General features: G+C 38.3%; 1 protein-coding gene across 1 annotated transcript in view; it reads left to right on the forward strand.

Moving 5' to 3' along the window:
* The window catches only part of usp43a (ubiquitin specific peptidase 43a), a 452509-nt gene that overhangs the window by 405056 nt on the left and 33103 nt on the right, over positions 1-14350 (forward strand). The window lies entirely within an intron of this gene.

The raw sequence follows: 14350 nt of genomic DNA on the forward strand, positions 1-14350 counted from the left end.
CATATCAAGCAAACTATCCTAATAATGAAAATGTTGCAGCAATAAACATTTTCAAGAATACAATCTAAGAAGAAAGGAATGAAAAAATTTGCTCCAAGATTTTTACCATGTAGGAAAATATACATTTGTTTGTTAAATTTGGAGTACTCTACAAGGATTTTATATGCATTTACTATCTAACCAGATACTCCATTACAGCATTAAGAGAGTGCTGCATTACTAAAGTTTCAGTTTTTCATATGATTCTAATGGGATTTATATATCTTTATAGCTCAGATGCCGTTTTTATTCTCTGTACGCTGAAGACTGGCTTGTTGATAACAAAGCTGTCCTTTTTTTAAAATAAAGCTCAAGTTGAGTGCTGGCAAATTGTTAATACATAGTCTGCTAGGCAGTTGAATTGGATCTTGGTTCTACTGAGCGTAACCTCATGAGTATTTCTGCCCATTCGGAATCTGTTATCTTCATCAGTTTGCCTTTCTGAATCTCTGTGTGTTTACCTTCAGGGCTCAGTCTTGATGAAGGGTCTCTGCCCGAAATATCAACTGTTTATTGATGTCCATAGATGCTGCCTGACCAGAGCTCTGCCAGCATTTTTGTCTGGTTTTCCAGCATCTGCAGAATCTCTTGTGTTTATGGAATTAACAGATTGTTGTTGGAATTCATCACTGATGCTATTGAAAAAAGAAAATCAGTCATCTTGACTTGAACTAGTCTCTAGGTGACCCCTGAACCACTAATGTGACTGACTTTTAACTGTTCTCTAAAATAACCCTGGAAACCACTCCAGACGCTGACAGTCTCTCAGAAGAAATTAAAAATGGTCATGAAAGGTTAGCTCTGCTCGAAAAGACTAGAAGAAAAGAGCATTATGTTTCTATCATGGGAGAAGTAGGAAGAACTCTGTGATGTGTCTCATCCCATTTCTATAAATGTGACAGTGTTTCAGTAGCAAGCTCATTAAATCAACAGGAATGTAAAATGTATTTAGCATAAATAACACCTGCATGTTATAACACTGTTATCACAATGTTGCAAGGGTGAGAAATTGTCAAAGGTAAAACAAAACCAAATTTTAGAAAATTTTATGTTTCTTACTGTGGTAAACTGTTGCAGAGGCTTTCGCTCATTTCCAACCTATTTCAGTCAAGCTCTCTTTCATTTCTGTTGTCTTTTTGTCTTACTAGCCATTTGACCTTGGCTTAATGTAGATATTTTTAATTCACAGTCCTCTTAACATTTAGACCATACTGAACAATACAGCATAGTATAGGCACTTTGGCCCATGCTGTTGTGTTGACTTTTTAACCGACTCCAAGATAAATCAAGCCCTTTCTTCCTACATTACCCACCATTTTTCTTTCATCCATGTGCCTATCTAAGAGGTTCTTAAATGTCCCTAATGTATCTGCCTCTTATCACCACCCCTGGCTGCATATTTCACATATCCACCACTCTCTGTATAAAAAAACTTCTGACATCTCTCTGATGCTTTCCACCAATCACATTAAAAGTCTGTCCTCTTGTATTAGCCATTGATTGCCACACTGGGAGAAAGGTACTGGCTCTCCACTCTATCTGTGCTTTTGTCATCTTAAAAGCTCTATCGAGTCTCTTCTCGTCCTCCTTTGCTCCAAAGAGAAAAACCCAAGCATGCTCAAACTTTCTTCATAAGACATGGTTCCCAATTCATACAGCATCCTGGCAAATCTCCTCTGCATTCTCTCTAAAGCTTCCTCAGTCATCCTACAATGAGGTGACCAGAACTGGACACAATATTCCAAGTGTGTTCTAACCAGAGTTTTATAAAGCTACAACATTACCTTGCGGCTCCTGAACTCAATCCCACGACTAACAAAGGCTGAAATACCATACATTTTTTCAACCACCCTATCAACTTGTGCAGCAACTTTGAGATATCTGTGGACTTGAACCCAAGATCCCTATGTTCTTTCACACAGCTAAAAGTCCCACCATTAACCTTGGACTATGCCTTCAAGATTGACCTTCCAAAATGTATCACTTCACACTTCTCTGAATTGATCTTCATTCCATCGTAACCTACAACAGCTTTCTGCACTATCCACATCCTTCATGTCATCTGCAAACATACTGACCACTTACTCATCAAATTCATTTATAAAAATCACAAAGAGCAAGGGACCCAGAACAGATCCCTGTGACACACCACTTTTCACGAAGCTCCAGGCAGAATACACTTCATCTACCACCACCCTCTGTCTCTACGGGCAAGCTAATTCTGAATCCGCACAGCCACATTTCCCTGGATGCCATGCTTTCTGATTTCCTAAATGAGCCTACCAAGGGGAACCTTGTTGGTTGCCTTAACAGAATCTATATACAATACATCCACCTTGCTACCTTCTTCAGTTTATTTTGTCACTTTCTTGAAAAAGTGAAGCAAGCTTCTGTGACCTTCCCCTCACGAATCATGCTATCACTTATCAGAATGTGTTTCTTCAAGGGCTCGTAAATCCTGTATCCAAGAATTTCCTCCCAATAGTTCGCCACCGCTGATATAAGACTTATTAGTCCTTAATTACCACGATTATTGCAATTAACTTTCTAGAGCACAGGAGTAACATTGGTCATCTTCCAATTTTTTGGTATTACTCCTATAGAAAATGAAGCGACAAAGATCAGCACCACCAGCACATCAACCTCTTCCCGCTCTCTCATGTAATCTCGGATAGATCCAGTCTGGCACCAGGGACTTGTCTCTCCTAATGTTTTTGAAAAGTTCAACACTCCCCCTTTCTGAAGCTCGACATTAGCCTAGGGTTTGCTGACCTCACCTTCGTCAAGGTTCATCTCACTGTGAATTCTGAAGCAAAGTATTCAATAAGGGCCTCCTCCGCCTCCTGCAACATTAGGCACATGCTTCCTCTTTTATACCTAGTCAGTCCTATTCCAACTTTTGTTATGTTGTTTTTCACGTTCGTGCCTTTAAATTTCCCCTAATCTTACTCATCAATTGCTTCTCTTAGAGATGTTTCTGAAACAGTGAAGGCACAATTTCAGTGCCTGAAATCGATTCTCTGTTTTGTTGCCATTGAGAGAAGCCACTAATTTTCAAGAATTAGCAAACAGGGTTGGACTGCTGGTGCCAAAATATGAGAGTGAGAGAAGTGTTATCTGACAACATGCATTAGTTGAAATCATTGGTCCAAATATATTTTTTAAAACATCTTTACCATCTTCTGACTGTTATAGATTTGGGCAAAGATACCAGGTAGTTTATATCACTGGTGTTCTAAACAAGGGTGGGCGCCCTATCAACACTAGCTGGATTTACAAACGGGAAAAACACACTTCATTTCAAGCAGCACTGTAAAGAGAACTCATGCACCTTATCAATCTTCTGTGTAGTGCACTGTTGTTAGCCAGTACATGAAGAAATCTAATTTCATTTCTAATTGCTAAATATAACCAGGTTCCTTGTGGGCTAACTTAGTTCGTTTTGGGGGTTGGGGGGAGGATTGTTGGTGTTATTGGGGAACTTCGGTAAAATTAAGATCAATAAATATTAGGGATTAAACATTCCAATAATTGTGATCGGACTTCAGACAAGGTGGTTCTTGGAGGTCAGTCATCCTGTCTCCAAAACATGACCATAAGAGTTATGCCATTAAAGTACCAGACAAGATGATCTTAAAAAAAGAGTCCAAGCAACAACTCTTGACGTTCACTGACACCCTCAGCATCAATATCTTGGGGTCAGCATTGACATTATGGTGTGAAGAAAAACAGAATTTCTACACCAAGGTCTGAAAAATTGACCCATTTATTTTGTATGATAATATAAGACAAGCTTAAAATCCTTCTAATTTTGAAGTTGTTGAGTTTCCTCATTTAAAGTATCAATGATTTACTTATTTTCTGTAATCTAGCTTCAATTTTTATCTTGCCTTATTTAGAAAGGTGCTTGATTTCTGTTTTATCTGTCTTTTCCACTATAATTTCCCTCTTTTAAGCACCCATTTCTTTTGAGGTATTTAATGTCATGTCTATTTTCCCCACACTTTCTTCTACCCCTCTGTTAACTTTATTACTTAATTATTGGTTTCCAAATGTTGTCCTCTTCCCCCATATTTTTGCTTCAGCCTCCTGTTACAGTCATGGAAGTTCTTGGTTCTAATAGTGTTCTCATAGAGAAAATTGCAGCATTTTTTCATAAGGCCACATATAACCGTAGCTGTACAAGATGACTTTAAGTAATTACTGCAAAGCACTCAGGCTTTATCAGTTCTGACAGTAACTGGGTTCTTTGTTTGAATTTACCATGCAATAGTTCAAATCTCTGGTTCAGCTCTTGGTTTGTAACTCATTGAAAATGTAGAGACAAGGTAAATTTACAAATTACATAGCAGATCAAAAGTCAAGAATTTAGAGCCTGGAGTAAAATCATTTAATTTCAACTCATCACGAGCCTTTCTAACTTGCAGCATTGGCAGGCATATGATTGATGCAATTTTCAAGTCTTTTGTTAGAAATTTTAAAAAGGCAGTCTGTCTTTTATCAGTGCATGTGCAGAAGGTCTCTGTTGCCTGAATAGAAGGACAATGAGGTGGAAAATCCAATAGTTTTTCGCCATTGTGTGTTGCCTTAGAAATTTCTGTTCTTGCTTTTTGGATTCCAACATACCATCATTTATACTTGTGTATGATAGTTCACTAACATTTGTATAGGACAGGAATGTCCATCTCTGCATGAGAGAGGTAAATAAACTCCACACCAGATGGTCAGTAACTCAGGGCACTGCTGTATTCTTTTTGGAAACCCATAATGTCTAATTCAATAACTTAGTTTCTCCAGCAATCTGAAACTAAGCTGTCTATATGGACTTTTAAATATTTATTGTTCATTACAACCTGCTTAGAATGAGAATGGCCGTTTTATTAGGTACACCTGTACTCTTGCTTGTTAATGCAAGGATCAGGCAATCATGTAGCAGCAACTCGTAAAAGCGTGTAGGCATGGTCAAGCTGTTCATTTGTTATTTAGACCAAATATCAGAATGGGGAGGAAATGTGATCTAAGTGACTTTGACGGTGAAATGATTGTTGCTGCTAGATGGGGTGGTTTGAAACTGCTGATTTCCTGGGATTTTCACACACAACAGTCTCTGGAGTGTACAAAGAAAGGAAACCCATCCAGGCATGGCAGTAATGTGGGTGAAAATGCCTTGTTAATGAGAGAAATCAGAGGAGAATAACCAGACTGGTTCAAACTGACAGGAGGCAACAAAACTAAAATAACCATCAGTGGTGCGCAGAAGAATGTCTCTGAAAGCACAACGTGTCAAACCTTGAAGTGGATGAGCTACAGCAGCAGAAGACCACACCGTGTATAAAATCTTGTATCTAATAATGTGGTTATTGAGTGTATATCTTTTTGTCTAAGTATACATGCACCATGTGTTGGATACCAGGAGATTATTCATGTTTCCATTGCTGAGAACTAAATGTGAGATTTTTAAGGAACTAATTTCCATTGATCTGGTGGGAACAGAATCTCATTTACTCTTGAGCATTATACACTGTTCAGGACTAGCTGATTCTGGCCTGAACTACTAATTGTATAGTAAAGCTTGCTTTACAGGTCATAAAGAACAGAACATTCTGTTTAGGAAAGTAGATAGAAAAATAATTTCCTCTGGCTAAAGTTCAGATTAGGAAGCATGCTCTTAAGATCATAGCTAACTTGTCAAGGTGATTTCAGGGATCATAAAATTTGTGGTGGAAATTTGAAATACATTCCACTAAAAAGCTGTTGAAGCTTGGGAAAATGGAAAACCTTAACTAGGGTTGATAGATTACTTGTCAGCCAGGGACATAAAAGATATGCAGTTGGTGTAGATCTATTAGGGCAGGTTCTAATTGCATTGTCAAACAAACTCAAAAATCTAAATAACGCAATCTTGGATTTGTGATTCTCCTTTGTAACACTTACATTTGCCTTCACTCCTGAGAAACATTATTTGCCAACCAACATGAACATTTTTCTAAAAGAGAAATCAAAATGAAATTGAAATCCTGTCTGTCTTGGTCTTCGGGGAGTCTTCTCATGCTCTGAGTTATTAAAGATTCTAATCACAGTTGGTGTTATGGTGTACTGAGTTCTGTTTTATGCTATATGGTGCAGTATTACAGCTCACTTGGACTAGGAATATCAGTCAGTTCTCCTCTGCCTGAAGAATGGTACTTGAACTGTTGCAATTAATGCGTAACACAGTGCCTTACTGGGATATTAAAGCAGAGCTTTTATATAATATTGACCTACCTTAGGTGTTTAATAATTAGACATATTCAACTGCATGTTTTAAAACAGTTAATCTTGAAATAAATATTTTGTTAAAGAATATCACATTATTAGATACACATAGAAAGTAAGATCTGAATTTCAGTTTTACCTTTCACAGCCTTGGGCCATCATGAATTATGATTGCAGCCAATAATGTGGTAAACGTTAAAATTTACCCAACTTTCTTACTCTCCTTCTTACATCCAGTTACGTTGCCCTCCTTCTCAATTCTCTGTTGGCTCACTTCTATACCTTTCATACAAAATTTAATTCATCATTAAGTGAACAATTGCAGAATACAGCAATTTCGTACATGCTGCTTAGTTAGGTAAATATGCCACTCTACAAATATACAAACATAATTCTATATACCAATTTTTTATATTAATTCAGCTTGAAGTCTGAGCAGAATTAACAAATCCATACATTGCCTGTCGAGGAAGGCAGAGATTTTTTAAAATGTAGATATTAGTTGACCACCAAACTGAAATCCAGAGTAATTTTTATATAAAACCGTGATGTCATGAAAGGCAGGATAAATCCAAACAACTCTTGTGCAAAAATTACCAGAATAGTTTTAGGAATGAGGAATTTTAAACACAAGATTAGTTTGGATAAATTCATTTTGAAGCAGAGGAAGTCGAGATGAGATTACATGGGGGTGTAAATATCATGCTTGATTTGGATGAAAACATGAGAAATAGGGAATGAATGGGCTAATGAGTCATTTGAGCCGATTCTGCCATCCAAGGTCAAGGTTGATCTTCTACCTCACAGTTATTTTCGTGCCCCAGCTATGCTTCCAACCTCCAAAAATCTGTTGCTCTCAGCTTTAATTCAACTCAATAATTAAGCCTCCAGAGTCTTTCCAGATAAGAAAATTCCGAGCATACACCGTTTGTTTTTGCATGAAGAAAGGTTGACAAAAAAGGAAAACAGAAAGAAATTACTCTCTTTCATTGCTCACACAGGTTGGAGACCCAGAATTAAGGTTTTGGGGAATGTGAGGAAGAACGTTTTTTTATATCAAATGGTAATGACCTGATGCGAGTTTCCAACAATATTGTGAAAACAAAGTATATCAATGATGTTAGCAAGAGAGAGGATTTAAAAGAAGCCGGGCGAGGACAGTCAGGACATTCTGTGTGCTACATATCACTAGGAGACGTTGGAGTGAGTGTAATTAGGGACTTGGCAAGGTACTATAGAAAGAAGTTAGGTTTAGGTGTGAGTGGTCATTTTGGGAGTGGGTCAGTGTTAGAGTGGGAGCTGAGGCTTTGTCTCATGGAGGCTTCCGTGAGGAAAGGCAGAGGCTGCTCATAATGTTTTTTTTGTTTAGTTTTTTGTTTTGTCATTTTTTCTTATTGCATAGTTAGAACTCAGTACGTCAGCACCAATGACACAGGCACGAAGGGCGATGGAGTCCTGCAAAATGAGTTCAGAGTGTTAGGTGCTGACTTAAAGGACACAACCTCCAGGGTTGTGATCTCAGGAATGCTACCTATGCTACATGCAAGTGAGGCCAGAAATAGGAAGACAAAACAGTTTAACATGGATAAGGAGATGGTGCAGAAGGGAGGGCTTCAGAGTTATGTATTATTGGGCTCTCTTCCAGGGAAGGTGGGACCTTACAGGCGGGTCAGTTTGAACCTGAACTGGATGAGACTAATACCCTTACTGCTGTTGCTGTTCTGGGGGAGGGGAGGTTTAAACTACAGTTGCAGAAGGATGGGAACCAGAGTGCCAGAGCAGGTAGTGGTGTGATTATGGGGAAAGATGTTGTTTAGCCCACATACAAAGTCAGGAATCGAAAGCTTGAGCATGGTGGAACTAGTGTTCCATGCAAAGATTATTGTGGGAAAGGCAGATGAGTTTAGGGCATGGATCAGCTCGTGGAATTAATACATTGTAGCCACTAGTAAGGCTTGGTTGCAGGAAGGGCAAGACTAGCAGCTGATCGTTGCAAGGTTCCAATGTTTTAGACATGATAGCACAGGAGGGATCAAACGAGAAGGGGTGTCATTACTGATCATGGAAAATGTCATGGCAATGCTCAGACAGGACTGACAAAAGAGCTTGCCTATTGAGGCTACATTGGTGGAACTGAGGAATAAGAAAGGGATGACCACGTTAGTGGAATTGTAGACCACCCAATAGTCAGCAGGATTTAGAGGAGCACATTGATTTTGACTCCCATACTCTACAAGGGCTAGATGGGATAGTGTTTGTTAACTGGGTTCAGGAAGGTTTCTTCAATAAATACATGGAAGTTCCCAACTAGAGGGAGTACAATATTAGATCTCCTATTAGGAAATGAGACAAGGTAGTTGACAGAAGTTTCTTTAGGGGAACACATTGCATTTATTAATCATAATCCCATTAGTTTCAAGATAATAATGGCGAAGGATAGGTCTGGTCCAAGGGTGGAGATTCTGAAGAAGCCAGAGAGTGATAGTACTGTAGATTGTTGCCTCCCTGACTGGAGGCTTGTGACTAGTGCTCCGCAGGGATCGGTGCTGTGTCTGTTACTGTTTGTCATCTGCTGTATATCAATGATCTGGATGATAATGCAATAAACTGGATCAGCAGATTTGTGGATGACACCAACCAAGATTGTGTGCATGGTAGATAGTGAGGAAGTCTATCAAAGTATAGAGTAGTATCTGGACCAGATTAGGATGTAGCAGGTTAGGACTTAATTCCCTAGAGTTTAGGAGATTTACACAATTATGAGGGATATCTGAGGTTGGTGAGACTACAACTAGAGATCATAGCTTAAGAGTGAAAGGTGAACTGTTTAATGGGAACATCAGGGGGAATTTCTTCACTCAGCGAGTGTTGAATGAGCTACCAGTGGAAGTGGTGGATTCAAGTTCAATTTCAACTTTTAAGATAAATTTGGATAGGTACGTGGATGGAAGGGGTTATGGATGGCTATGGTCTCAGTGCAGGTTGATGGGAGTAGGCAGATTATTAGTTCAGCACAGACTAAATGGGCTGAAGGACCTGTTTCTGTGCTGCCATGTTCTGTGACTCTATCTGAAAAGAAAATTTATAGGCACTTGAAGGAAGTGAACTTACAGGACTATGAGAATAGAAATAGGTCTGAATACCTTGTTTTCCTGACACCTGCTTAGATCTCCTTTTACATTTATAAAAGCATAAGTCTTTGTATGATTAACCAATTAAATTTTACATTTTGTGCTGTTTTCTGTGTATTTGGTATATTCCCTACCCATTTTATCACACGCATACATTATGTATGTGAATATTTTTAATAAAATGCATCCATATAATTCCATACCAAATTAACTTTTATGAATCCTGCAGTGAACAGGAGATCATTTCTATATTTCTCCAACAGTAAATGTGTCTACGGTAGGATAGAAATTCAATTAGTTGCTTATATTTTATGCTTCTTTTCCATTGGTCAGGCACTAGGATTATTGTGCTGGTTATACTGAGATTTCTGATAATTTCTTGATAAATCACTTCAGCTCCATCTACTGGCAAAGGGGCAATTATGTCAGACAGATGCATTTAAAATCAGGTATTTTTCACACAATGGATGAGGGTCAGTTCTTCAACTAAGAGTTGGTGTTCCCCAGTGTGATCTCCCAATCGCATTTTGTTTCTCTAGTCTAAAGAAGTCTTCTGAAGTCTTAACACTTCCTGTTGCTTGAGATCTTAATTCATCTTCCCACTCCCAATCTTCCCTTCTGCCTGCAGCCTCCTGAAATTGTTATAACAAACCAAATACAAACTTAAAGAGCAACATTTCATCTTCCTTCTGGATTTATTGCAACCAACATAATTTAATGCCTAATTCTCCAACTTCAGATAATTCACTCCTTCTTTCTCTCTGCATCAGAACGAGCCATTTCTGAAATTTAATCTGATCTCAACTAGTAACATTAGGTCATCCAGCGTTACCCTGTCAGAGAGATTTCCTTTGTTCTATCTATCTCTTACCACTTTCTCTGCTACCTAAACTAACTTGTTATCTCCCTTTCCTAATGAACAGTCCTGGACCAGAATATTAACTGTTTCTCTTTCTACAGATGCTGCCGACTTAACTTGTTGATCGTTTTCAGCAATTTCTGTTCCTGTTTCAGATTTCCAGCGTTTTGATTTTTTTGTAATTTGTTTTTTTTATTGAAGTTCATCATCAAACAAACATTTCCATAAGATGTATTTCAGACATTGTACATATATATCATATATGTCACAAATCTCCACATAGTGTTTATCTGAGGTATACACTTATAGAAAAGAGTGGAGAGGAAAAAAACAAGCAAAAGGAAAAAACTATGTACAAGTAGGGAGTGATCTTTTTTACAACATATTCATTGATTTATGAGAATAAAACCAGGCCTATGAGGCATTATGTAATTAAACCATTTTTCCCAGTATGAATCAAATTGTTCCAGCTTATGATTAACAGATGCTGTTATCTTCTCTATTTTGTAAATGTCCATTGTAATTTCCATCCATGTGTTTAAAGTTGGGCTCTCCTGTGATAACCATTTCCTAGTAAGAGCCTTTTTACCAGCCACCAACGGCATATTGATTAAATATTTATCTCTTTTCAACAATTCTTGAGGTATATGTCCAAAATATATGGTCTTACTCTCTAAGGGTATTTCACATTTAAAGATGTCTTGTAGGGGATTGTGTATCCCCCTCCAATAGTTTTTGATAACAGGGCAGTCCCAAAGAATATGATAATGATTTGCATTTTGATTTCCACAATTTCTCCAGCAAACAGGGAGTTTACTATCATAATGGGATTTCTGAGAGGGTGCAATAAAATATATTATCAAGTTTTTCTATCCAAACTCCCTCCATTTCTGTGAACTGGTACACTTCCATTGATATCTCCATATTGTTGTCCATTCTTCCTCAGATATAATTAGCCATCCTTCCTTCTCCCATTTTATTTTAATGTATGATGTCAAATGTGTTTTAAGATTTGACAACCCCTTATACATTTTGACTGAATTTTGACTAATGACTTCTTAATTCATCTTGAATCTCTGTAAGACTTTATTAATTCCTCAGGATACCTCAAGGTACTGTACAACCAGTAAATTTTCAAATACAGCACATTTATGTTTCTTATCATCAAATATGGCAAATGACATGTCTTCACCAAAAAGGAATTAGTTTCTTTGTTTCTATTACCAGGTGGAGGGAAGCCAACCAAAGAACGCTTCCAGATCTTGCTACCTTTTACATCAGCCTTTTACCTTAAATGCCACATGCATCATCTGTTTATAATGAGATCAGGCCCTCTTGCCTTTAATTTGCATACTAATAAATTGTAATCTATCAGCAAATTTCTCCTCACTTCTCTCTTTCCCAACAACTTGCCATTTTTCAAAGGACCTCAGACACATGGAGATGAACGTAGCTTGATGTCTTCTATAGCTGGGTGAGGTGAATATGCACATTCAGGAAAAAGCAAATTAGTATCAGTAACAGCAAGGATGCATAGGTTGAGGATATGCAACATGGTGTTCGCATTGAGAGTCTGTGAGAGAACATTAAGTGTAAGTTCCAGTTCCAAGTTTATTGTCATTTCACCTGCGTACATGTATACCGCCAAATGAGACAATGTTCCTCTAGACCAAGGTGCACAACGCAATAATTATAAATCACACACAACATGTAAAGTAATATTACCACAAATAAATTAACAAATAATAAGGTGCACATGTCACAAATTTAAAAAGTAAACAGTATAACACCACCAGTGATTCATACATGGCCTGGGGGAAGAAGCTATTTCCCATCCTTCACAGTTCTTGCTCTAATGCTATGGTACCTCCTTCCTGATGGTGGGTGGAGGTCAAAGAGATTGCATGTCCTAGCATTGTGTAATGAGAAATTGTTAGTTCTCGCCATTAAGGAATATAGATAATAATACAATAGAACAAAATACAGGCAATATTCCAGGCAGAGTTCACCACACAACGAATCAGTGACAACACCCTCACCCTACATTACAATTGAGTTTCTATAATGATGGCCAAGCAGCTGATCGATAAGTATATAAAAGTCAAGCATTTGGAAGAAACATCACAAGTGAACAGTGCACTGATGATGTTTCCTCATATGGTGATGAAACGTTTGTTAATGGATTGCCAAGGTCAGAGAACAACTCATCCAAGCCGTCAGCCACTTGGACGACACATTTTCTGAGTTATTTCCATACAATAGAACTTGTATACAAGTTGAAGGTGATTTAATTCAATCCAAAACTTGAGGCCATAACGAAGAATAAAGCCAACTATGAAGGTATGAAGTGCAAGTTGGTTATAGTAAATTATAGAGAACAGGAAATAATAAGCCATTTATTCTGATATCATTAAGTGCTGAAATCTATTACTAAGAAGTTGTTAACGGTGTACTTGGATAATAATAAATTGATTTAGTCAATTCTGCATGGATTTATGAAAGTGAAATTTGATGTATTTTCTGTCTTGTAACTTTGAACCGTAAAGGTGAATTCATTGATATGGTGTATTTACATTTTCAGAAGATGTAAAAGATAAAATTGTTGTGACTAATATAATGATACTGCGAATCAAGAATCATGGGAAGGAAATAATGAGTAGCATTAAGTTGGAAGGTTCCTGGGTCATTACAATATCAATGCTGGGCTGCAGCTATTCACAGTCTACAGTGTATCAGAGATTTGGTTAAGGGGACCAGGTATACTATAAAAAAGTTTGTGGGTAGTGAGACTGATTTAGTGAGATTTCAGCAAAATATATATAGACAGGTTATTTGAAGGGAAAAGAGCATGCGTAGAGTCATAGAAAAGTACAGATCAGAAGTAGGCCTTTTGGCCCATTGAGTCCATGCCAAATCATTTAAGCTATCTACTCCCATCAACTTGCAACAGGACCATAGCCCACCATACCCCCATGTACCTATCCAAACTTCTCCTAAATGTTGAAATCAAGTTCGCATGCACCACTTATGCTGGCAGCTTGTTCCACTCTCTCATGACCCTCTGAGTGAAGAAGATTCCCCTCATTTTCCCCTTAAAATTTTCACCTTTCACCCTTAACTCATGATCTCTAGTTGTAGTGTTACGAACCCTGTAACTGGGTCACTTACCAGCAAAGATAGAGAGGTCCGTTGAAGTCTGATGGTACTATTTTTAACAGTATTTATTGATAAAGGGGCACAAAATAAGATCAATGCAAACAGATAATATACGTTGTCAATATTAAATCTAAAAGCGCGGGTGTAATAATAATCAACAAGAAATAGCTCTATCGTTGTCTCGGGGATAATGTATTGTCCAATGGAAATATAAAAGTCACTGTTAGTTCGTTCAAGCTGCAGCGTTTTGGGTTTGAGAGAGAGACTTGCTCAGTTCTTAGATGATGCCAATCCTTCGAGTCTTTTGGGAGTTGGTTTCCCTGTTGTTAACTAAAAGCTGTTTTTCAATGGTAAGGGCACCAGTTTCCAGGGCAAAATGGAACCGAACGCACGTGACCTCCCACCGGCTTCTGCTATCACGGGATCGCTAGCGTTTCTTCTGGTGTGTCTGAGGGGCTGTTCCCACAGACCCTCTTTTATCCTGACTCACAGGGTCTCAGATGTCAATCAGGTTGGGGTGAGGCAATCCCTCCCTCAACCAGCCCACTCTGCCTGAGGGCTTCCACGTAGCACAGTATTGCAATACACAAGTTTGTCTTCAAGAGACAGTGGCCGTGTCCCGTAGCTTTATATCGCCGGGGAACGAGACATTCCACACGTCTCTGTCTCATTTCCTGGATCTCTTGACCCAAATCAATAGTGATCTTGCGATTCTCACAAAGGAGGGGGCTGCAGGCGTAACAGTTGTCCCACCCAACCTCAGTGGAAGAAGCTTCCTTGCATTTACCCTATCTATACCCCTCATAATTTTGTATGCCTCTACCAAATCTCCTCTGAATCATCTACATTCCAAGGAATAAAATCCTAACCTATTAACTCTTTCTATATAACTCAGGTCCCCCCTCCCCCG

This window comes from Hypanus sabinus, chromosome 23 (genome assembly GCF_030144855.1).
Source record: "Hypanus sabinus isolate sHypSab1 chromosome 23, sHypSab1.hap1, whole genome shotgun sequence".
NCBI lineage: Eukaryota > Metazoa > Chordata > Chondrichthyes > Myliobatiformes > Dasyatidae > Hypanus > Hypanus sabinus.